Below are 23994 nucleotides of genomic sequence, written 5' to 3'. Positions count from 1 at the left end.
GCGCCAGACCTGATTTTGCCAGGGACAGGATATAGGGCAGAATCTGATGTGGCCGGGATTTGTAAGGATGGAGTTTATTCCTCTGGCACCAAAGGCAAAATCTCTTCCACTTTGCCCTGTAGGTCTTATTAGTGCTTGGTGCCCGTGCCTGAGATAGAACATCCCTGCATTCCTTAGACAGATTCAGATGGCGGAATTCTCTGTGTTCAGGAGCCACGCTGACAAGTGAAGTGATTCCGGATCCGGATGGAGGATTTGCCCCTGATTTCTCGATAACAGAGATGGAATCAGTGGCAAGCGAATCTGGCGATCTTGGGAGAGAAGTAGGAGTTCCGAGTACCAGAACTGCCGCGCCCATGCTGGAGCAATGAGGATCATTTTGCATGGTTCTGCCCTGACCTTCCTGAGAACTCGAGGAATGAGGGGAATTGGAGGAAAGGCGTAGCAAAATGCGCCGAACCAAGCAATCGAAAAGGCATTCCCCAGAGACCCTCGCTGGGGAACCTTGCTTGCGTAAAACCGGCACTTGGCGTTCTCCGGGGTCGCAAAGAGGTCTATGGTCGGAGTACCCCATTTCTTGAACACTGCCTCCAGAGTGGCCTGATCCAGCTCCCACTCGTGTGTCACCTTCGTCTGCCGACTTAGAGCATCCGCTGTGATGTTGAGACACCCCGCCAGGTGCTCGGCTCGCAGAGTGATCCCGTGAGAGATGGCAAATTCCCAGATCACCTGAGCTTCTTTGGACAGCGTCCGTGATCTCGTTCCCCCTTGCTTGTTTATATAGTGCATGGCCGTAGTGTTGTCTGTCCGGACCAGCACTGCACGGTTCTGAAGTCTGGGGAGGAACGCCAGCAAGGCTAAGTGAATGGCCCTCAGCTCCAAAAGATTGATGTGGCGCAGTCTGTCTGCTGGACTCCAGTGACCGCTGACCTGAAGCTCCTGGAGGACAGCTCCCCACCCTTCTAGGGAAGCATCCGTGGTCACCACCATAGGAGGAGGAGGGACTCGGAACGTTAATCCTCCTGCGATGTTTTCCTTCACCAGCCACCATTCGCAAGCCGTGCGCATGGCAGGTGTTATCCATACTTTGTCGTTGAACGATCCTTCTGCCTGACGCCACTGTTTGTCCAGCTCCTCCTGTAGAGGACGCATATGTAGCCTGCAATGCGGTATCAAAGGTATGCAGGATGAGATTGATCCGAGCAAGGACTTGTACTGTCGAACCGATACATGTCTCTTGTGCAGTATTAGACGAGCGGAAGCGGCCAGTTTGCCCTGACGCTCCTCTGACGGACGAGCCGTGCATCGTCTCGTGTCCAGAATTGCCCCAAGGAACTTCCGTGACCTGGAGGGTATCAGTTCCGACTTGGACACATTGAGCTGAAGACCCAAATGGGCGAACAATCTTATGCAAGTTGACACAGCCTGAGACGTTGCCCTGAACGATGGAGCCTTGATGAGCCAGTCGTCCAAGTACGGGAACACTTCCAAGGACTGCTTCCTCAGGAAAGCAGCGACTGGTGCCAGCATCTTCGTGAAAATGCGGGGTGCCGACCGAAGGCCAAACGGGAGCACCTTGAACTGGAAATGGCTCTTGCCTACTGTGAAGCGTAGATATTGCCTGTGAGCTGGGTGGATCGGAACATGAAAGTAAGCATCCTCTAAATCCAGGGATGCCAAAAAATCTCCCGGATTGAGCAGCCTTAGAATATCCTGGAGTGTGACCATCCTGAAAGAGAGCTTGATGAGATAGGTGTTGAGCTCCCTGAGGTCTAGTATAGGACGCCATGCCTCCTCCGTCTTCCGAACCAGGAAGAACCTGGAATAAAACCCCTTGCCCCTTTGTGAAAGTGGCACAGGCTCTATCGCCCCCTTGATGAAAAGCTGGTGGGCTTCGAGATGTAATAGTCGGAGATGTTTCGCTGCACGGGCGTCTGGAGCTCTTGTTGGAGGAAGATCTTGGAACTCCAACGTATGGCCACTCTGAACTATGTTCAAGACCCACCGGTCTGATGTTAAACGCACCCAGCTGTCCAGACAAAAAGATATCCTGCCCCCGACCGGTGTTTGTGGCAGGGGAGGAACAGTAGCCAGAGCCAGGAGGCCGCTATTGCCTCTTGGCGTTGTCTCGTCCCTGACGATTCTGACGTCCTCTCTGGGACTGCCGAGAGAAAGACGCCGACTGTCCTTGGCGCTGGCTGGAATATTGTCCTTTATAGGACTGTCCAGATTGAGAGGAATACTGTCGTTGGTTTCCTCTGTAGTTAGAAAACCCCCGACCACGTGCCCCCTTAAATGGCACCTTACGGTAGGTCAAAGAGCCTAAGGACTTAGCTGTATCGGTGTCCTTTTTAATGCCTTGGAGGGCGTCATCCACATGCTTTCCAAAAAGCATCTCTCCGTCAAAGGGGAGGTCCAAGATCTTATTCTGGACCTCCTGGCGAAACCAAGTCGCCTTCAACCAGCCTTGGCGGCGCAAGACGGCTGAGCCCGCCAAAGCCCTGAAAGCAGTTGAGGCAATGTCCATCGCACAGTCGATGACTTCCGAAGAGCATCGTTCTCCCTCCATCAGCACCTGTCTGGCTTCGTCTTGACTAGTTTCTGGTAGCTGGTCCAGGAATGGTTCCACCCGCCTCGACGTCGAATGTTCCGACGATGATCTTTGCCTCGACGTCGTCCGCACCTTCGAAGAGGATCGTCTTTCCCTTGACGGCAAATCAGGTCTCGACGTCGAAGATCTTGCAGGATCTCTTGACACTGGTCTTTGCCTCGACGTCAATGTAGATTTCGACGTCGAACGCCTGTGCTCTTCCTGCGACGTCGACTTCTCTCTTGGTGTCGATTTTGACGTTGAGCGATGTCTTGATGTCGAACGATGTTTTCTCGACGTTGATCGGCGATGAGCCACCTTCGACGTTGAAGGATATTTTCTTGACGTCGAAGTCGCCGCCGACAAACAAAAGCGCTTCGCCGCCGGATCGAGCGTCGACGTGGACTTTCTTTTGGAAGCATGACTCCCCCTGGACTCCTCACCTCTCAGCGACGATCCTTTATCATGAGTGTTTTACCTCATTAAAAAAAAAAAAAAAAAAGGGAGATTTAGGTGTGTTATTATACCTATGGTGTATTGTTGGATATTTGTATCTACATTGTTTAGCCTTCTATGGGGGCTGCATTTGCTTGGGAAAAAAATATATATGTTTATACATATACAGAGCTGTATATATATATATGTTCTTCATATATAATTTTTATTATTTCCGGGATCCCCGCACATGGGCGGGAATATTCAGTGCTTATGACTATTGATGAGGATCCCCTGGAAGAGAAGTTATGTTTCTGCCAAATGACTGAGTCAAAAAGTGAAAGGCTTTACACGAAGTGCTGAAAGAGAAATCATGAAGTTTTTCAATATTTCTGAGTCTGCCACAGTACACAGGAGCATTATTTCTCTACAGCAGCAAATAATGTATGCGCCCTGTAGAAAGCATGTTTGAATGAAACATGGAAGGCATTGCAGCCAACAATCTATGCAACATCATAGCAGAGTACCAGATAACGTGTGTTATTATTCCAGCAGAATGAAATGCCATTCCTAATGTGTACGACATTTTAAAGACCGCGCCAGGAAAATGTATGGTCAGTGTTGTTCTTCTGCCAGATAAAAGACTATCTCCATTAATGTGCCAGGAAATAAAATACTAAGAGAAATCCTACTTGGTGGCAGGGTGCTGCCTGCCACTATATTGCAGGTTTCTTCCAACATAATCTGATTTATACATACATACTCCAGGATGCTGCCAGCTACAGGGTCTGCACACAGCAGTCTGGAGCCACTCAGGAAGGAGGTAAGCTCTTCATTTCATCTTAAGCCCTTAGGTTACAGTCACAGCCTGATAGATGCGGAGAACTTTATCCTTGCTCTAACTGCGCCGAGCAGACAGACGTAGCCATCATAGACTGTGTTGTGTGCTGGGTGATGCCTGGCATCTTATTATCGTTGGCGGGAGGATGAAGCTCCGATAGGAGCTACTACAAGAAGAGCAGAGAAACAGGACCACAGATTGCCACAGAGCGACAAGTGCCCAGACGCTGAAGAAAGAACTCTCGAACAGCAAACCTCCTGCGCCCTGGCGATTCTCCAGGGTAAACAAATGATGGTAATGAAATGCAAACTGCAGCATTAAGGTCACACACTACAACATCTTTCCCTTTAAACCAATGGTAACAGCCTATGATAAAAAACTAAACAAAAAGCAACAAAACTAGAAAATGCATTTCCAAATGCTGCAAAAGTGGAACAGTTAATACAAATGAAAAATATTAAACTTTGTCGGTACCTTAGTAATGTGCTTACTTCTTGGCTTCACTCCATCTGCAGCAATAACGCTCTGAAAGGAGAAATTACTGCTGTGAGTCTCAGGGTCTTCAGTGTTACTGGTCTCAGTCACGAAGACTACGGCGTCGGAAGATAACTTTTACTTATTTAGCTTTATAGTTCCACCAGTCGCGCCATCGCTTTTAGCAGACACGCTACTGTCAGCAGCATCATAACTTCAGGCAGACCAGCAATTAGGATATCACCACTCACATTGGGTGAATATTCAACAAGTACGGTCTCGGCTTACCAAGTAGAACAAAAGAATCGCGTCTCATAACCATACCTAGAGCCACAGTTAGATCTGCCGCCACTTGAGCACACCCAAACATCTCCGCACTTAAGCACCAGTCCCAGGGGAGACAATCTGTGATGTCCTTGTTAACTTGCACCACTCCTGGGTCAGCACAAGCAGCATCATAGACAGCATACAACACCGCTACCACAAACATTCATGAACATCCAAATCCTCGTCACCCAAACTACCCAAAAATGGCTTTCTAGATAAGCAACCAGCCCTGTAGTTTCTGCCGCTGTGTACTAATTTGATGCCAAAGTTGTAATTTTAAAAACAGCCTTAGCAACATTACAGGGGCCTTTCTGACGCCATTAGCATTAAGGTTTCAAACCAAAGGGCTGTGGTTTCTGAACTTCACAAGATGCATGCCCCCAGGCCTCTTCTGGACAATAAAAACTGGTGAAACCATTCAGAGGAATTGGTGACATCATAAATCATGTAAGAGGGCAGTAAGCTCACTCCGTATCCTGAGGAACACAGAGCGCACTATGAATGAGAGGTATTGCCTGAGCTTTAAGTTTGATACAATGCTCAAACCATTCACTGCTCCCACTCGATTAACAACAGAAGAATGAAGCAACGTTTTCTTAATGTCATTGGCATCAAAATCTACATTAGATACAGGCATGTCACTCAACACCGCTGGATTATCAGGACCAGGCCTCATAGCAAAGCCCAACTTAGTCTGATTCTGCCATCCCATCCCTTCCCTTCCATTGACGGATACATACATTATTTAGGTAATCATTTTACCCAAGCATTCCAGCAGACTAACAAAGTAATCCAGTATATATCGATATCCTGCTCACCTAAGGCTTTGGGATTTATACTGGAGCTGGTCAGGTGTTTCTCACATCTCTACTTTTCTCAAAGGCTACATCACACAAAATCTTGATGGGTAGTCCTTAATCCGCCATTCCATTTAACAACACCGTACCGGCATGAACCATACACAACGGACACTTTACCTGTCGCATGAAGGTGGAACAAACTATGGAATCAATTTCTAAAACTAAGTTATTCCCTCTGGGGACATTCTTCCACATTAACATCAATTGTGCCAACTTTTACAGTAGTGCATACACTCACGCTGCTTGAAAATGCCCCAAAACTGCAACATTTTCCTTGATCCTGGTATTTCCCATTGCTTCTCAAGTGTGCCTTGAACCCACACCTGTAACAGCTGCCATGATGAGCTTTCTGAGCCCAATTCCCATTTGTTCTGTCTCTGGAATTCACATAACGACCCAGAGCAGTCCCAAGAATGCGACTCACTGGTGATGAGCCCTCCTCAGAGGTCAGTGTCTTAGATGAAAGCGTGGAGCGCTCTATGCTTCTTGGAATATTCACCACTCGGGGAGAGTTGGGTTCCTGCAGCTCAGTAATCTCTCCTGCAACTTCTTAGAGAAAAAGTTAAACACAGGCTCGACTCTGCTATATACATCCACTCTGTTCTCAAATTTGCTTGGGGCTGTCAAAATGCAAAGAGCTGCAATATATTCCGCCACACTTTCCTGGCTACCTTGTTTTAAAAAGTTGTGACATTCAAGCGTGATGCTTAGTTAATCTCCAAACTGAATTTTTTTAGAGGTTCTGTTGCCGCTCGATACTCGTTCCATATTCCAATTGCTTCAACCCTGGTAGATTATCAACTGCCTATTTGCAAGAAATTGAATTATTATTTGTGGTCAAAGAGGAAAAATCACAATCCCCTGGTACCTAAGGCACGGAACAGGCAGGATTAACTTAGAGGAATATGTAAAAATTTTATGCAGAAACCAAAACAGTAAAAGTAAAAATCAGGACTCGACAATTCCACTCGCCCGCTCGCATTCGCGAGGTAGAATTAATGAGGACGAGCTATCTTTAGGTCCTACTCGCCCTTTCTGGCGAGTAGGGAAACAAACTAACTTGTGTCCTCTGGCTTTAAAAACTGAGCAAATGTGATAAGATAACAAGATTTAAGGACATTTTTATTGCTCACAAAGCGAATGAGCAATAAAGATGCCTTTAAATCTTGTTAACTTGTCACATTTGCTCTGCTTTCAGTGACGGAGGTCAAGTAGGTTGCAGTTAGGTCGAGGATATTTTTCAAGGTACTAGACCTGCAGGACTAGTACCATTTTTCGGATCTTTCAAGCCCTGAAAATGCAAAACAATAATCAACCTAAACCGAAATAGAAAAATAAAGTAAAATGTAATGAACAAAATTACACTAAAATGACAAAACCCAATAAGTGGAATCTGAGATATGAACTGTAACGGTTTAAGTAGCGATAGTGCCAAGAATCACAAGGTGCCAATGATACTCCATTGTTGCGGAAGACCGAGGCGTAAATTGTTAGTGACCACGATGAAAGTCAGGTCGGATACACCAACCAGGTTTGCGCTGGTCAAAGATTTCACATTTTGACTTTAGTCCTTTAAGTCTTCTTCCATAATAGGAATGCACTTCTATAGCCACCCAGCACCTCAGGGGAAGCACTTAGGCCTCATATGGGCTCAGTCAAGGACCAACAGCCAGGAATAGTCCAGTCCATGCCACTGGTCAGCTGGACAGTTGCAGCAAAGGCCTTTTTAGTGTTCTGTATCCTTGTAGGTTGAACAGGAGGTCAGCCTTATGCCCCTATGAGTCTACATCTTAGTCCAGAGTACAAGAGGGAGCAGATCCAGTCCTTCAGGGCTTTTTTCAGATCACAGACAGGAGGTCCTGTCCTCTTCTGCTCTTCCTCAGGTCTAGGAGTGTTCTGAAGTGGGTGCTTGCAGATGACACATTTATGCCGGCACAGGCTATTACTTGGGAATGACTCCTAAGCATGCCCAAACCAATGGAGTAAAAGTTCCCCACTTTAAGCATTTTAAGAAGACAAACGTCTCCAACCACTCTAAACCTGGCCTTTGAGAGATGAGGGTGTCCATGGGGCATGTACTATGGCAGTGCTAGTGTCCTTCCACATCTAACCCTAAAATACTGTTTGAGGCAGACACTGTACCCCCAATAAATCCGGACACAGATGTCTGATAGGACAAAAGCAGGTGTCTTTTCAGGTTTGGAGGTTGGGGGGAGGCTGAACATCTCCAATCCCCATTCTCAACAAATTCAGACGCTCGGGTGGGCTTCCCGGGGTCTCTGATGGTTCGGAGGGTCGGCCGCACATAACCCTCTACTTTATGAACACAGCTCCGGGGGAGGGATCCCCAGGGATTATAGTAAATAAATGCGACCCAGCTACCATTTGTTTTTTAAAACTCTTTTTATTAAACAAAAGCTCAGAACAAGTCTTGCACACATAGGACAACGATTATACATGTTCCAATACTGAAATCTCTTACTTCTCAGGTAGATTTCCTTCTCATGCTTCCTGGAGATCCCAGAGCTGCCGAGATCCAAGGCTACTTATAATCCACTATCCTACCCCGCCTTCCCACACCCCTTTCAGTAACACCTATATGTCTTCCAGCAACTCCATATTTTTCCCCATTTATATGGACACCCTCTGGAATTATACATCACCTTCTCGGCCCTAGAGCACCAGTCCAAGTCATTTTGCCATTCCAATAAAATGTTTGTCTCACTCCCCACTTCCTGGCTATATTCCGTTTTGCCACCATCACAGCTACTTCCAAACATATAGCCGCATATTTGGTCCATTTTCCCTCCCCAGTAACACACAATAGCAGCCATCTTGGCTCGGTTGGAATTTCAATCCCAGTGACCTCAGACATAACTCTCGTCACCGCCTTCCAAAAGTCATTGATGTATTTACATTCCCAAATGATATGAAAGAAGGAGCCAATTTCACCGCATTCCCTAGCACAATATTTGGACACACCCTGCCCCAGTCGATGCAGTAATGTTATAGAGGCATATGACATTTGGAGTATACGTAGTTGAATCAAACCGAATCTGGCCCTTATGGCTACCTCCCGTGGGTTCGGTGCTGCCTCTTCCCAGTCGTTATCTCTAACAGGCCTACTTCTCCTTCCCAGGCAACCATCAAGGGGTCTACCGGGTTAAGAGAGATGCACATTATTTTCTTGTATGTCAATGAGGTGGTCTTTACCACCATTGGGTCCATCAATAGTCTATCTTCCAGGGGCGAGTAATCAGGTAGGGTCTCTCCCTCTCTAAGACATTAGCGTAGGGCGTGACTTAGTTGCATATGTTTATATCGTTTAGTGTCCACCATTTCATATTCACTTTTTAGCTCTTCGAAAGTAAGCGGTTTCTGTCCTCTCCATTTGTCTTCCAACCTTTCAATTCCATGCAATTCACATTTTTTAAAGGTCCCTCTCAGGGCCCTCACCTCTGCCAACTGATCGCTATCCCAAGGTGGAGATCTTCCTGTCCCAACCAGTGTGTTTTGACGCTTCCCTCCAAACGCGAACCACTGTCTCTGTATGTGGGGGAAGCCGTTTTTCCCTACTTCTGCAGTATCGCGCTGCTAGATATCCCCTTTCCCCCACAGCCCAGTGGTCTGCCCTGAAGGCCGGGTCTCCACGATCAGTAAATGCCCAGTCATTCACCACCGTCAACTGTGAGGCCCAGTAGTATTTGCACTCCTTCATAAACTCTCCTTTGGAGCTTACAGAGAGCTATTCCAGAATTGCCTCCACCCCAGAGGATTTTTTGCAGCTCCCTATATCTTGCAACAACTCTTGGGTATCTTGTATGGGGTATTGTGTAAAACATATAGTAACCTGGTCAGTGACATCATTTTGAAAATGACCGCCCTACCCATCGGACACTGGTAGTTTCTTCCAGTATTCCACATCGTTGCCCAGCAGCTGTTATTTGGGGATCTAAATTGTCTGATAGGAAATCTTCCTCTGTGGATATCTGAATACCCAAGTATGTGGACCTTGTTTTAACAATTAGTGGGGTGGTGTCTACCAATCGCCGAGGGACCGTACCCGCTAATTTGAAGATGAGGCACTTAGTCCAATTTATTGTGTATCCCGAATAACTACTGAATAATTGGAATATATGGAGCACCCTATGCACTGACCTATATGGGTGGACCAGGTAGAGGAGTATGTCATCAGTGTATAAGGATATTCTGTTCTCCCAGTCTCCCCCTCCTGGAACTCCTTGTATTACTGGGTCGTTACGGACCCATGTGGATAAGGACTCCAATGCCAGGGCAAAGATCATCGATGAGAGCAGAAATCCCTGACACGTACCCTTACTAGCGGGAAGAAGCGAGACACGTCTCCGTTAACTCTCACCCTTGCCGGGGGGGTCTTGTTAAAGGAGGTTCACAGAAGTTGGGTCCAAAGCCTAGCCTTTCCTGGGTGGCAAATATGAATTGCCATTCAATACTATTGAATGCTATTTGGGCATCCAATGAAAGGAGCACCACCACCTCATCTTGTGTCTTTTTGGTCCAGTGTAGCTTTCGAAGGTTGATCCGTGTGCCCCTATGAGGCATAAACCCTGACTGATCAGGATGGACCACTGTGGAATTGACCGCCCATAGTCAGGTTGCTAGTATCTTCACCAGCACCTTTGCCTCTGTGTTTAGCAAGGATATCTGCCTATACGACCCACACTCCACACTCGACCGCGATTTACCTTTTTTGGGGATCACCACTATCGTGGCTGTGCGGTGGTCCAGGGGGAGATCCCCTTTTTCCCTTGACTCAAGGTACATATTTAAAAGATGGGGAGCAACTTTACTTGCTACACTCTTGTACAGTTCAAGGTTTTCAGCTTCTCTATTTTGTTCTTTTCTATGACTCCCTATTTGTGCCTGGGCGTATCCTCTGATCACGGTCATGTAAGCCTCCCACAAAGTGGAGGCCGATTCCAGCGAGCCCTCATTGTCTTGAAAGTATTGTGTAGTATGTATCTTTACCTTTTGCACGAACTGCTGTTTCTGAAGTGCCATGGCAGTGTAGTGTTTCTCGTTGGTCCCTTTAACTGCACTGTGACTGTGGGAGTGGTCGGATATAGCAAGCACTTTGTGTGTGGTCTCCAAATACTGTCCCACCTGTGATTTGAATGTGAAGATGTAGTCGAGTCTGGAGTGGCTTTTATGTGCCGCGGCGGTATGTGTGTACTGCCGACTCGATGGATTATGAGCCCACCACTGGTCAATCATGCCATCGCTGCTATAAATCCCTGTAGTGGTTTGCTTCAGTGTCCCCATTGCCTCTGTCAGTCTATCTAACTGCAGGTCCATGACTGCAATCATATCACTCCCAGGAACGTGCATGCCTACGGGCAACTCAAGTATGGTGTTTTCCAGCAGTGTAAGGGTATCACTATGCAGCCTCGGAGGAATGTATACCGAGCAAAGGTTCAGAGTTTTCCCTTCCCAAGTGCCTGTGATTGCTGCATACTGTCCTAGCTTGTCGAGCAACACCTATTCACTATCAGTGAGACGGATGCCTTAATTAGAATCCCTGCTCCCCTTGAGCCTGAGGTATACCCTGCGTGCATGTGCAACTTGTACCCATATCTATCTATTGCTTTTCACTGATTGCCTCTTAGGTGGGTCTCCTGAAGCAGCACCATGCCTGGGCCATGCCTATGAAGGTAGAGGAGCAGCAGTGTTCGCTTCACCTTACTACACAAACCATTGACATTCCACGTCAAAATTGTAAGTGTCATCATGGAGAGTTGGTCATGTTATGGTGGGTGAGAACTCTCAACCCCTCGGGCCCCCAGCTGATTAAGTGCATCACCTCAGCGCCCTGTGTCCACCTCCATGGAATCGTTTCATGTGTCTGACAGCTCTCATCGACATGCCCTCCTGTATTACTGTTTTTTCTTAGCTCCGAGTATAAAAATAATAACTACTGTAACAATCACACCCACTTGATGGGTTTCTATCCCTCTAACTCGCACCCCCCCACCCTGCTTCCCTGCTTGACCGGTCTAAAACTACCCTCCTCCCCAACCTGCAGAGAGCCTGTCGCCCCATAGAACTTGCTTAATGCTAGGGTAGGCTGGAGTCTCTCATCTGCCCCCTTCTCGCCTGCGTTTCCAGCCCATTGTAACTTAAGTTTTGTTTCATTGCACAGTGTTTTGGTTAAAATATCTCTTCTTATCATCATCTATATTTCGTTGCTCCCCACCCACCCTAGGGTCCCCCTGACCAACCCACTAACTGCAAGGCCACTGGAGTGAAGTGCATTCATCGCTGCTCCCTGTTCAGGACCTTTGCGCAGGCGACGCATCCTATAGCCAGTCTTGTTTCCCGCGTAGTCACTTAACGTCATTCTCCACCAGGCCGGTTCTCGCCTCTCTTTCGGCTTCCCACGAGCCTGGGGGCCTCTGCTGGTCCTTGACTTTTGCAGTCTTCTGCTTCACTACTCGCCATCCTTCCAGCCAGTCCCAAGACTCTTGCGGCTTGCAGAAGTGCCAAGACTTCCCCTCTGCCTTTATTTGCAGCTGTGCCGGGTAGAACATCATGTATTTTATATCCTTGGCTCGCAGCTCTTTCTACACTGCCTGCAACGCAACTTTTGAACCTGGGAAAAAGCGGATCGTTGCATTCTCGTATTTAAGGTCTTCATGAGTTCTTGCCGTTTGCAATATCACGTCCCTGTCCCTATAATTAAGGATCTTGGCGATTATTGTTTGGGGGGGCCCTCCTGGTCTCCGTTTTGGTACCGGGGCTCTGTGTGTCCATTCAATGATGAAAAAGTTCGAAATCCGTTTTGGGCGCAGATGGTTTAGGGTGGGGTCCTCCAGGAAGAGCTCCACACTGCGTCCCTCCATCCCTTCTGGCACACCCAACACTGTTGTTTCGGCGTGCTCGCCCTTCTTGGTCCTCACGTTTTGCTACTAACACGTCCTGTTGTCGCTTGAGGTGTTGCACGTGTTCCTCAAGACTCTGCGTGACATTCTGCAACTGTGTGATATTTCCTTCTGAATTTGTTACTTTTTCTGATATTTTCTGGCAGTCCGCCCTTAAGAGATTTATTTGCACAGTGACAGTGTCTATTTTAGGCTTGAGTGATCCTTTTAGGTCCGCTAATGCTGCCATGATGGCTGTTAGTGATGGTTCTGCTGCCCCGATTTCTGCAATCTGGGCTCCCATGTCTGCTGATTTTGTGGCAGTGTATTTATCCATTTTATTTGTTTGAGTTGTCACAGATCCTTTTGGTTTCACCATTTCCTTTGTAGTTGCCACTACACGGATGTCGGAGGCCCTCCTGCAATATGTTGAAATTTGCTCCTCCACGCTGCTTTCACCAGTCCAGGGTGTTTACCTCCTTCCTGTCCGACAAACCCTCAATCCACAACTGGTAGCTTCCTGTTCTGTAGACTATATTAACCCAAGGGGAGTGGCCAGCCCCACTCCCCTTGGGTATTTTCCCTTCCTTCTGCCGACCTGCCTTTCCAGGGCCTGCCTAGGGCGAGTGTCTCTCAAGGTTCTCCGCTTCCCGGTGTCACCCTGTCGCTGTCGGAGTAGTCCTCCTGTGGTTTTAGGCCTCTGCGTCACATTGGTAGGTCTCGGGAGTCAAGGTTCTCATAACACTCACCTTGCCCAGTTCCATGCTCCCGCCGTCCCTCTATATCACCTTGCCTGCTGCCGGTTCCACTCTCAATTCTCTGCGTCACCACCTTGAGGCGAAATCAGGAGCTCATCCACATGTCGCCAGCTACCATTTTGTGTTTTCTTTTTCCTGTTCCCACGAGTCTCGAGGGATTTTTTAACGATTTATTTTTATTGTCCTAACCCGTTATATTATTATTTTTTACTTCAGGGCAGGTTACTAAGTTCCTTACTCCTGCAATGGTTGCCAGCAACATTTTTCTCATGTTGCTGGTAACCAATCACAGTGCTCGCTCTTGAAGGAGTCTGACTCCCGTGGGAGCGAGATAGCCCAAGGAAAGGTTTATTGGGTCAATCAGAAAACTTCATTTTTAAATTGCTCCTCCCAACAGTCCAGATATACAATTATTTTACAGCCATAATTTCACAAAAACTACTGAACAGATTTCCAACAAATCACAAAAACCACAATTTGCGGACCATGGTCTAGCTTCCTGCCGAACTTAAGGAAATTCCATTCAGCAGGTTATATAGAAGTCTATAGAAAATGCATGGGGATTTTGCATTTTTGGACCCCCCTTTTTTCTCGGCCATCGCCTGATGGATCATCCCCCATCTTTTTATGCAAAAACTAGTCAAAAAGGAGGACCTTTTTGGAAAGTTTCGTGGAAATTCATACATCGGTCCCAAAGTTATTGGCAAAACAAAAAATGCTTTTCCTATGGAAGAGCAGAAGTAAATAAATGAACCTAGTAGAATGACTGAAAACAAGCTTTGACATAGCCAATAGGTCTCGCTTTTGGGACCCTATAAGTAGCCATGCAACACATCATCCTGGGTGCTACACCATCTACTGTTACTTCATGTGCCAAAAACTTCCTGTTGGGCACTAGCATGAGAGTCAAAAAAAATTGAAATTGTAAATATTAAAAATCGCCAACTGAAACAAATGGAAATGATGAGACACCAACAATCAGCCTAATTATTTTAGTGAAAACACATCGAATTTCATTTTTCCAGTTCATTGTGTGTCCAAACACCCATTTGGTAGCAAGTAGCAAATATACCCCAACTGCCTGGTATTTAGTGAATATCAAAGGAATCGGCTGCCAACTATCAGGGCCGCACTAAGATAGAGAGAATTCCCGGCCACCAAAATAAAAATGCTCCGCATTAGTGAATTAAATAGCTGAAAAAGTGGCATCTATAAGCTAATTGTAATGCACGCTATCATGCAAAAGGAAAAGAATAACAGAATACTGCCTAGAATATCTGTGCAATGCATAGATATGCAAGTCAGATTCAGAGAGGACTATATTCATTCTATATCATGAATTACAATATTTTAGCTTTCTCCCACTGGAAACTTGCTCAGCCCAATAAAGGTTAATGTTAACATATTCCCCCAAGTTTCATTAAAACTCTCCCACATTGTTGTACCAAAATACATTAAAGCCTTCCTTATTTATGTATAGGAGGGCATACACTGCTCATGTGCGTGCATATATTACGTGAATCACGATTCATTACCATTAAAGAGAGGCATAATAGACTTGCATTGTCCCTCTCTGTGACATTACTGCACACTGACTATGCTAATTTGCAAACCCTGCCCCTCTAAAACCTATTTTTTTTTTATTAGGGCTCGTGCCCAATGTACTCTGCATTTTAGTACTTGCGGTTTTGCTGCTTTCAATAACTGTATGGACTTAAATATACAAAAGTGATGTTATTACAAGCCTTAAAATAGCAAATGTGTCACAAATTGTGGCTTAAGTGAGGATGGAGGGGCAGGAGACTGACTAGTTAAGTGGTGAATTAATACACCAGCCTCGTCGCACTCACACTTCCTTGAAGACTTGTTCAGGGTCCAGCACAGTCTGTCTCACACGCTCCATTACTGAAGGGAAAACAACTGTGACAAGCTTGGAAGGGAGCCTTTTGATCCAGTAATTTTTGCAGAGCTTGGGTAACTGTTGGCTCGTGATGCAGGCGGCAGGTCTACAGAGAGGGCGAGGAAGCTGCCTGTGTGAGGTGAGACGGTATTGGTACTTTCAGTCCTCTCACTCTTCAATGGGAGTTAGCTGCTGCTTATGGCTTTCCCTGACAGTGCTCTATGGATAACTCATGTTCCTGCAGTTAGCAGATAATTAATTTCCAAGTTCGGGGGCTCTCTGAGAGTCACAGTGACAAGATCTGGCTCACAACTTTTTGTGTATCAACTTTATGTGCAGGTCAGTGGTGTAACAAAACTTGAGCCCACTCTCTCCCTGCAAAAAACATGGACGCCCTCCTTCCCCCAGACTGTCAGGACCGCTCAGGCCAGAATGAATTAAATGAAGGGTGTCAAGCATTCCTATTGCAACCTCGAATTGCATATAGTTTTGTATTGTCATGCTTCATATTCTAATCATGGCAAAGTGCAATTTTGTTTTAAACCTTCTTTGTCTAAAATATTTATAGCTATGTAACTTGCTTTTTATGCGCAGACTTTCATTCACTGCTCTGGGTAAAAGCAGCTGGTTCTGCTAATCCTTCCCTAACTTTCCAGAAGTGTCAGAGGCAGACAGGCTCGCCGAGTGATTCTTGGTTACTGAGTGAGCCTGTTACATTTCTGCAACATTTCTTCCTTTGAGTCTGTTTATTCTGAAATGTATGGTGACAAGAGGCTCAGATAAAATTCTTCCTGTTTCTCGTAAGCCATGGCAGTATTTTGCGAGCTTCTTGAGCTGTGCAGGGTGTGAGCATCTTGAAGGGCAGCCCCAGCTCTACCCCTCCCGCTCCCCCAAAGGCCACGCTATGGCTTTATGGGCACGCTATATAGAGGATTGATTCATCATCGGGGGGGTACCTAGAAAGAGGCAGAAGACTACATAAGGGCTTTGAATAATAACAAACAATTCGAAATTTACCAGCTGCACTGACAGTAAACAGGTAGTCTACACAGATTTGAGAGTGTTTGTGGAATATAATACACTACATACTACTCTCTATCGGAAACCCACATCAGGAAATTCCATTCTCCAGCGGAGAGTTATCACCCACGAAGTGTGATTGATAATATCCAGTTTGGGGAACTCTTGAGAATTAAAAGAAATTGCTCTACCCATAATGAATGTGTGGGAGCGTAGGCCGGATAATCAGACGAGGAGGCTGTATATAGTGTGATGCTCGACGTGTTTTATTGGAGATGACAGGATTTAGGCCACTTAAAGACTTTATAGAGCTGTCGGCTTTCTCTTCGGGTTCTTCGGTTTTCCCTGGTCCGTCTTCGGAGTCCTCTTCCTGGTGGTATTCTCCTGGTCCTGCTTCAGAAGTCACTTTCCTTTGGTTTTCTCCCAGGACGTCGTCGGAAGTCTCACCCCCTTGGTTTTCTCCCAGACCGAAGGCTATCCCACGGAGGCTCATAGGAGAGAGGAAAATAAGGAGCCGTCAGATACTTTCCTATAGATAAGTCACAGGCTTATTTGACCGTCACCGCACCACCGTGGTTGAATGTGAAGCCCTCTTTTAAAAGAAAGGGGGCGGGGGGGGGGGAAAACAGTTGTCACAGGTGGGGTATCGGGTAATGGGAAGGGGATCAGGGTGGGGTGGTTTGTTTGGTTCAATAGGTCGACTGGGAGTGCCACTTAGTCCGAAGCCCTCGTTGTTCCTCCCCTCCTGCTAACATGGATCCCCAACACAACTACAGGCGGGTGAAGAAAAGGCAAGTGCAAACATAAAGAATAATTCCCTGGGTCAGAACCCAGTCCCTTCCTTCACTCTGATCATGCACCTCCCGCTACCCGTTCACCCTTGCTCGTGGCTACTCACCGGCCCCGCCGCAACTCTTCTGAGTTGCGGCCGCTCTCCAGCCTCCTCCGGTGGGGACCACCAATCTTTGTACCACTTCTCGTCCTCTTCTGGGTACTCTTCACCTTCGGTCTTCGTCCGTCCTTATCTCCGTCCTCTTTTTCTCCGTCTGCTTCTCTTCCGCTTCTCGACTCCTTCCGCACTCCGTCCGCTTCCTCCTCGGCTTTGCTAGTCCCGGCCCTTTTCACTTCTGGGACCTCATTGCTTCCGGGGTCAATCCCTCCTTTCTCCACGCCCTCGGTGCTGACGTCATGTTCCTGTGAATGTAGAGGACAAGGGGGGAATGTTATCCTGCCCGCGATCGTCTTGATGGACCTTTGGGGTCGGGTGGCGGCTCTCATGGGTCCCATAATCCCACGTACATGGCGGACCCCCACGGGTGAGTGACACGGGGGAACCGGTCCCTTCTCACATCCCCTTTCCCTTGCTGTCCTTCCCGTAGGGGGGTTTTCTTGTGGGAAACGAGATAGAAAGTCTACGTTTGCTTGCACGCTTCCTTTACGGTGTTTGGTGTGAAATCGATATGGTTGGAGGGATAAAAACCACCTTAATACTCTTTCGATGTTTCCCTTGTTGCGGGCCAACCATTCTAAAGGCACGTGATCTATATACAGGGTGAATTCCCTTCCCTCCAAATAATACTTCAAGGAGTCAATGGCCCATTTGATGGCCAGGGCTTCTTTTTCGATGACTGCGTAGTTCTGTTCCCTGGGATTCAACTTCCGACTAATATATAGTGTGGGTTTTTCTTCCCCTTGGGATGTTCTTTGGGACAGGACAGCCCCCAGTCCCTGATCGGAGGCGTCCGTTTGTAGAATAAAGGGCAAGATGTAGTCGGGGCTGGCCAACACTGTGTCCGATGTCAGGAAGGATTTCAGGGTGTTAAAGGCTTGGACAACTGCGGGGCTGGGATTTCTCAATTTAGCTTCGGTCTTTATTGTTTTGTGTAAGAGATCGGTGAGGGGGGCGGCTATATGGGAGAACTGGGGAATGAACCTTCTATAATACCCAAGGAGCCCTAAAAAAAGCCCGGAGTTCTCGAGCGGTACGAGGGAAGGGGATATGGGTAATGGCCGACAATTTGTTTTGGGGCCGAATGACTCCTTCTCCTAACAGGTATCCCAGGCATCTTACAGTTTGGGCCGCTAAGTGGCTTTTAGCCGGGTTGATTTTGAGACCATGACTGCCTAACGCTTGGATCACTTTATAGAGGTGGGTTAGATGCTGCTCCCAGGTCTCACTATAGATGACGATATCATCTATGTAAGCCCCGGCATACCTTTCGGGTGGTTGAAGTATACGATTCATAGCCCTCTGAAAGGTGGCCGGGGCTCCATGCAAACCAAAAGGGAGTACTGCAAATTGGAACAACCCATCGGGAGTGGAAAGGCCGTTTTTTCTCGGCCTTGGGGCCTAAGAGGGATTTGCCAGTACCCCTTACATAAATCAAGGGTGCTAATGTATTTGGCCTTGCCGATCCGTTCTATCATCTCATCAACCCGGGGCAAGGGATAAGAATTGAACTCTGAGATTTTATTGACTTTCCTGAAATCAATACAGAATCATACCGAACCATCTGGTTTCGGTACTAGGACTATAGGAGAGTTCCATTCACTTATAGAGGGTTCTATTATACCCATCCGTAACATCTGTTGTACCTCGTCTCGGATTATGTTTCTGCGGGTCTCAGGTATACGGTAAGGACGAAGCCGTACCGTTTTTCCTGCAGTCGTTTGTATCGAGTGTTCTACCAACGTGGTTCTCCCCGGAGTTAATGAGAAGATGTTCTGTAGGGGAAGTAGGGTGGTCACTAGCTCGTCCTTCAAATTAAAGGGTAACTCTGTGTCAATACATTGAACATATAATGGGGTGGCCTTCTTCACGTTCCCTACCAAAGAGGGGAGAGGCCCTTCCCATCGTTTCAATAGGTTCACATGATAAATTTGGGTGGTTCCTCGATTTATCTAGCTCTAGCTTGTATGTAATGGGTGTCACCCTTTCTAATACAATATAGGGGCCTTGCCATTGACCTAACAGTTTGTGGTCGGAGGAAGCCATCATGAGCAATACCGCATCTCCCACCGAAAAGGTTCTACTCTTCGTTTTTTTGTCGTATTGTGCTTTCTGGGCTTCCTGTGCATTCTCCATATTGTTCCTCACTATCGTTCGTATTTGTCCAGATGTGTCCGAAGCTGCTCTACGTATTCAACTAGCGGTTTGGCATGGTCTGGTTCCGCCTCCCAGGTCTCCCGCATCATGTCCATTAAGGATCGGGGTGGATGTCCATACAGGAGTTCAAACGGGGAGTATCCGGTGCTTTTCTGGGTTTTACACCGGATCGCATATAGTGCTAACAGTAACATGTCCTCCCATCGTTTTGATTCCAGAGCCAGGAGTTTTTTTAAGGTGGTCTTAAGGGTGGCATTATACCGTTCGACCAGACCGTCGGTCTGAGGGTGATATGCCGCTGTTCGTATCTGTTTTATCCCCAGCTGGGCACATACTGGTTTCATTAACTTGGATACAAATGGGGTTCCCTGGTCTGTTAAAATGTCCTTCGGGAAACCCACCCTAGAAAATATTGCTATCATGGCTTTGGCTATGCTGGTGGCATCGGGATGTTTTAAGGCAACGGCTTCCGGGAATCTGGTGGCATAGTCTACCAGAACCAGTACATAGCGACACCCACTACGGGAAGCTTGTAATGGACCAATGATATCCATAACGATCCTACAAAATGGTTCATCAATTATTGGGAGAGGTTGTAACGGGGCTTTTGGTGGCCTATACCTACTGTTCTTCTGGCATATAGGGCACTCATGGCAATATGTTATGTTATGTTATGTTATATTGTGTTTATATAGCGCACGGCTACTCTAAAAGAGTGTCCCGGCGCTTTCCACATGCAGCTCAGTGTAAAATAACACAACAGACAAATAACAAAGCACAAGGCAACAAAGGGGAAAAGAAACCTAAAGGTTAAAAAGCCAGGTCTTCAGGCTCTTCCTGAACTGCAGCAAATTAGCAGTGCTGCGTAAAACCAGCGGGAACGAATTCCAAAGCTGGGGAGCCTTAAGGCTAAAGGAGCGCCCCCCAGTGCGAGCCTTCCTCACACGTGGAACCACGGCCATGAAAAGAGAATCTGACCGCAGTGAACGGACTGGACGGTAAAAAGACAGCCTCCGTTGTAAATATCTTGCGCCAGAGCCAAAAAGTGCTTTGTGCATCAGCGTCAAGGATTTGAACATAATCCGCTTCCGGATAGGCAGCCAGTGGAGCGTCTGCAGCAGCCCAGATACTCGCGCTCGCCTGTGAAGGCCAAAAATGGCACGAGCAGCAGAGTTCTGCGCCACCTGCAGGCGCTGGACCAAATAATCCGGAAGACCAAGGAAAAGGGCATTCGCGTAATCCAGCCTGGATCCAATCAAAGCTTGCACAGTGATCCGCCTGTGCTCCACAGAAAGCAATGGTAAAAACTTGCGGAGCCTCTTCAGAATGCCAAAGCAGGTGCCAGCCAAGCCAAGAACATGCTTTCTCAACAAAAGCTTATTGTCCAGCTTGACTCCCAAGTTTTTGGCAACCAGCGATGACTGTGCTGGAGGACACATATCCGACGGCCACCAATCCTGCCACTCCGGGTCAGTACCACAGCCGAAGAATAAAACCTCCGACTTGCTGGAATTGGCCTTCAGACTATTCTGTTGGGACCAGTCGAAGACCATCCCCAGGCACCCCCGAATGCTCTCTCCATCAAATGCCTGATCTTTTCCGCATGTGAAGAGGAGTTGCGTGTCATCTGCGTAAGACACGATCTGGGCCCCATGTGCCTCCGCCAAGGCCGCCAGGGGAGACATGAAGATTTTAAACAACGTCGGGCTCAACACAGAACCCTGTGGAACTCCGACTCCCAATGGCGGCATCTCGGCGGCGCTCTGGGAAACCCAGATCGTCTGGCGGCGGCCCTCAAGAAAAGATGTAAACCATTTGAACACCGTCCCCCTAAGGCCGATGGCATGGAGCCTGGCGAGGAGCGCCGCATGGGGGACGGTGACAAAGGCCGCCGACAGGTCTAACATGACAAGCATGGCCTTGCCTCCAACATCCAGAGTCTCGCGAATAACCTCCGAGACCTCCAACAAAGCCGTTTCCGTACTTAAATTAGGACGGAATCCGGATTGGGATGGGTGAAGTAGATTGTTTGTTTCTAAAAAACCCGACAGGATGCCATGCACATGTTTCTCTGTAATCTTCGCCAGAGCCGGAAGAAGAGAAATTGGCCTGTAGTTGGCCAGAACCTCGGCATCCAAACCGGGCTTTTTCAGGAGGGGGATCACCATCGCCCTTTTCCAGGTGCGTGGGACAATCCCCTCCCTCAAGGAGGCATTGATAAGAGAATTAGCCAGTGGGTTCACCACCGCTGCCATCCTGGCCAAAAATTTGGCAGGGCAGGGGTCTAGCGGCGAACACGATTTCAAGCTGGCCAACAGCAACAGGGACGCATCGCTGGAAACAGATGGAAAATCCGACAGCACAGCAACAGGCGTGGGCGGTGGAACGCGTCCGGCCCCCGAGCCGCAACACCCCTCCTCCGACCTCTCCTCAATAGGTCTTTATTTGTTTATATATGCCCGGCCAATAAAATTGCTCTAGTATTAACTGTTCTGTTTTCTCCTCCCCAAAATGACCTCCCAGTAGATGACTATGGGCAAGTAGAGTACTTTGTCCCTAAAAGGGGTGGGAACTAACAACTGGGGTTTACCTATGGGTTTGGCCATTCTGTATAACAGGCCATTCTTGTGAAAGAATCGAGGACCTACGTGTAGAGGGTCTACCTGGTCTTTGGCTTGGTTCCAGGCTTCTTGTAGAACGGGGTCCTCTCTCTGGGCTGCCCTGAAGTTTTGGTCTGTTTCCCACGGATTCTCTTCCGTCCGTACTGGAAAAGCAGCACATGGAAGTCTCTTTTCTTTCCTTCTTTGGTTCTTTGATTTTCTGGCTTTAGAGGGTGGCCACTCGGGACTCTCGTCCTGTGAGAAAGGAGCAACATTCCACCAGTCCTTCTCGTCTGGAGCTGACTTAGCAAGTAAGTCGTACAAATATGTATAGTCATTTCCAGGTATGAGTTGTTCCGGTAGCCGGGGAATGAGACCGACTTTGAGATCTGAACCGGGATCGGTGGCATGTTGTATGCGAACACGAGTGGTGGGGTATGCTTTGGTATCCCCGTGTACACACTGTATATGTACCGTTCCATCAGGAGCTCCAATCTCAGGACCTAGATCCTGGGGTCGAACGACACTCTGTCGGCAGCCTGTGTCGGCTAACGCTGTCATGGGTTGTCCGTTTATATAAACGTCACAGCGATACGGAGGGGGTTGCTGGGTCTGGGAAAGACAACAGTAGTTCCGAGCAACGCCAATCTCCATGGGTTCCTCCTTTTGCGGACAAAACCTGGCTATGTGCCCTAATCCCCCACAGTTAAAACATTGGGGTCCTGGAGCAGGTGGCCTAAAAACGGGAGGACCCGGAGTCCTAAAAGGGGGGGGGGGGGGGGCCTGGGGCGATGGTAACCGGGTCTGGCTTTCGTCCCAGCGGAAGTCGAGAGGGCCGAGGAGTCCCACTCATCCCTGATCTCCATAGGTGCTCATCTCGACCCTTCTGTATCGCTTGTGCTCTGCTGTAGGTGCTGGCTATCTCCACGGCGGTCTCTAGGGTTAGGTGAGCATGTTGTCTGACCCATTTTTGAATGGGAGGATGAAGGGAGGGTAAGTATTGTTCTAAATACACTTTGGCCATGATGTCGTCCTTGGTGGTAGTGGTGGGTTTTAACCATCGGTCAGCCATATCTTTCACCCTAAAATATAGTGCCCTGGGTGTTTCTTGGGGTCCCTCTTTGATCTGTCGGAGTCTCAGTCGGCATGTTTCATCATCAACGCCTAGACGTTCCATGATACACTGTTTTATTTCTGGGTAGGGAGTTACTCCCAAGATATTTGCGGCTTGATATGAGGCTTGCAACTCTCCGGATAGTAAGGGTCCTAGGTATTGCCCCCACTTGTCGGCTGGCCAGGCTGCTGCTAACGCCATTCTCTCGAAGTTATTGAAGAAATATTCCGGATCCTCTCCGCTGACATATTTCTGGAGGATGACTGAGGGAAGCGTACCGGGGCCTCTCTGTTGTCCAAGAGCATCAGCGATTTTCCCCATGGTAGAATCGTGTGCCTGGCCTTGATTGGTAAGGACTTGTAATTTCCCCCGGTCTTCTTCCACCACCGTGAGGAATCTTTCCATCGCCTTTCCTAAACTCTCTTGATTCTCCGCCATTTTGTTGAGTACAGCCTCCATGTCTCCGGAGTATCCCACTTCTGACACCACCGGTGGGAGCGTAGGCCGGATAATCAGACGAGGAGGCTGTATATAGTGTGATGCTCGGCGTGTTTTATTGGAGATGACAGGATTTAGGCCACTTAAAGACTTTATAGAGCTGTCGGCTTTCTCTTCGGGTTCTTCGGTTTTCCCTTGTCCGTCTTCGGAGTCCTCTTCCTGGTGGTATTCTCCTGGTCCTGCTTCAGAAGTCTCACCCCCTTGGTTTTCTCCCAGACCGAAGGGTATCCCACGGAGGCTCATAGGAGAGAGGAAAATAAGGAGCCGTCAGATACTTTCCTATAGATAAATCACAGGCTTATTTGACCGTCACCGCACCACCGTGGTTGAATGTGAAGCCCTCTTTTAAAAGAAAGGGGGGGGGGGAAACAGTTGTCACAGGTGGGGTATCGGGTAATGGGAAGGGGATCAGGGTGGGGTGGTTGGTTTGGTTCAATAGGTCGACTGGGAGTGCCCGTTAGTCCGAAGCCCCCGTTGTTTCTCCCCTCCTGCTAACATGGATCCCCAACACAACTACAGGCGGGTGAAGAAAAGGCAAGTGCAAACATAAAGAATAATTCCCTGGGTCAGAATCC

At 47.9% G+C, this 23994-nt stretch overlaps 1 long non-coding RNA gene across 3 annotated transcripts in view; it reads right to left on the bottom strand.

The window, feature by feature from the left end:
- LOC146839060 (uncharacterized) overlaps window positions 1-23994 on the bottom strand; it is a 316080-nt gene that overhangs the window by 236938 nt on the left and 55148 nt on the right. For all 3 annotated transcript variants that reach the window (XR_014960769.1, XR_014960770.1, XR_014960771.1), the window contains exon 3: window positions 4341-4391. This is a non-coding gene — a long non-coding RNA (uncharacterized LOC146839060). The remainder of the gene's footprint in view (window positions 1-4340; window positions 4392-23994) is intronic.

Source organism: Triturus cristatus, chromosome 4_2 (assembly GCF_964204655.1).
Source record: "Triturus cristatus chromosome 4_2, aTriCri1.1, whole genome shotgun sequence".
NCBI lineage: Eukaryota > Metazoa > Chordata > Amphibia > Caudata > Salamandridae > Triturus > Triturus cristatus.
Note: the sequence above shows the minus strand (reverse complement) of the source record. Positions and strands in the feature narration are given on the sequence as shown.